The sequence below is a fragment of the Mirounga leonina genome, unplaced genomic scaffold (genome assembly GCF_011800145.1).
Source record: "Mirounga leonina isolate KUSES-001 unplaced genomic scaffold, KU_Mleo_1.0 Mir_101608, whole genome shotgun sequence".
NCBI classification, from domain to species: Eukaryota; Metazoa; Chordata; class Mammalia; order Carnivora; family Phocidae; genus Mirounga; species Mirounga leonina.
This window is the reverse complement of record NW_023270163.1, coordinates 4,646,014-4,648,171: the sequence shown is the minus strand read 5'-3', so window position 1 is coordinate 4,648,171 and position 2,158 is coordinate 4,646,014.

The window sequence follows — 2,158 nt, the reverse complement described above, 5'->3', positions numbered from 1 at the left end:
AATTTGTTCCCTAAAACTCAGACACATATACATCCAGTCAGGTCAGCAGCTTATTTCTGGTATTGAGTGACATGTTTTGAAATTTTAACTGTGCCAGAAGAGAGGGAAGGGTAAGAAAAAGCTGACTAAAGGGTTCCCCTTGACTTAAATTCCAAAAAGATTCCCAGTAACAAATGGATTCCTGATCTGAAGGGCTGCAAGCTTTCCTTCTGGGAGACATTTTAGAAGTTGATTAACCATATACCTAACTAGTTGCCACCATTAGAGTCTTTGCAGGAAAGTAATTGGATGCTCTCAAGGTACACTGTTGTCTTTCCAAAAGGGAGGACAGTGACAATGGTAAAGGCCAAGTGGAGGGAGTGAACAGAGCAAATGGCATTACTTGAAATTTCAGATAATGTAAAAGAAGAAAATTATGCTGTTTTGGGATGAGACAGGTTTTTTCCATGTGGGTATATAAATGTCAGGACACCGAAGACTTCCATTTTGAATGTCTTCCTTTAAGATCCTTGTATTAGTTTCTTAAGGCTACCATAACTAAGTACCCCAAACACAGCCCATGACAGAGCCCTTATGGATTTCTTGGATGCAAAGATGTATAAAAATACAAAAGAGATTCAAGAAAAGAAATACTGCATCTACAGTTAAAATCATATTTAGATATCATTTTTGGAGAGTTAAGATGGTGGAATAGTAGGAAGACCCTATGCTTGCCTCACCCCTTGAACATAGATAAATATCAAATCATTCTGAACATCCAAGAACATTGATCTGAGGCCTGAGAGAACAAACTGCACAACTAGAGGGAGAGAAGAGGCTGCATCGTGGAAAGTAGTAGGTGTGGAGACAGGATTTGGGGGAGAAAAGGATCACAGGTGCTGCAGACAGAGGGAGCCTTGATCTTGGAAAGAGGAGAGAGAGAGAGAAAGAGGATGGAAGAGAGAGAAGAGATAGCAGCACACAGGGGATCACTCAAGAAAAACATTTCCCCAAAACCATTGACTGGGCAAATGAGAGGGACTGATTAATCATGAGTTTTTACAACCAGCAGAGCTCAAAGACTAGAATTTTAGAAGTCGGCACTGTGGTTGGTGCGGAGCCCTGTGGGTGCAGTGGTGCTCCTGTGGAGAGGGAGAGCAGAGGCCTGGGAGCTGATGGTGCAATCTGAGGATCCCCTGGGACACAGTGGGAGAAATGTTTCCTTCTTCTTGGAGTGCATCTGGGAGAGGTGGCATTGCTTCTAAGGGACAAAAGAGCCCATGGGTGCCATTACGCTGCCCCATTCCTTAGCATAGGGGCAAAGACACCTGCTGAAGGCAGCTAACCTGGACACTGGCTTTTTGCTGCACTTTACTCTAAACTCCAAGCTCCTGCACATTGGTGCGACTGCCTTTCTGGGACACACTGGCACCAGCCCCAGTGCAGGGAGACCCTCTCCCAGAGGAGCAGCATGGGTCTGAGCCCCACTGGGTCCCTTAAGTTTGGAGTTTTGAAACTCTGCCGGCACACCTGAGATAAAGCACAGGTACACTGTGCTGCTGGGTGGGCAAATGGCTTGGATACAGACAGGGTGAAGGCAAGGATCTGAGGGATGCCTGGGACATATGAGGTGAGATTGTTCACTCTTTCCTGAGGGCTTCCCAGACAGTGGTGGGTGCCAACTCCCCTCTCTAGGGATGAGGAAGAGGGCAGGCGCCATTTTTGTCCCCCACCCATCAACACGGACAGACTTCAGCGAGCCGAACAGCACCAAGAGTGGAGGCCTGAGCCACTTACACTGAGCCTTACTCCCCTGACCACTGCAGGTGCTTCTTTACTAGGACAAGTGTGCCTGAGAAGGAGAGCAGTGGCTCTTTCTCCAGAAGACCAGCACAAGCCCCCCCGCATGCACCAAGTGTACTGACCACAGAGTGCTGCAAAGCTTCAGCTCAAGTGGAAATAGGATCAGGCCTCTTGTAACAAGCAGACCAGAGCACACCTAGTTAAAACTCACCACACTCTGGACAAGGTCCAAACACTCTCCACTGCAGGCAAGCAGAAACTCTGTGGAGGACTGATGTGAGGGAAAGAACAGCTGAAACGCAGGAGCAAAGTGTACATAGTGTACATCAGAGACACTTCCTGAAGTGCCAGGCCCTGGACAGTATATGACCTCTTC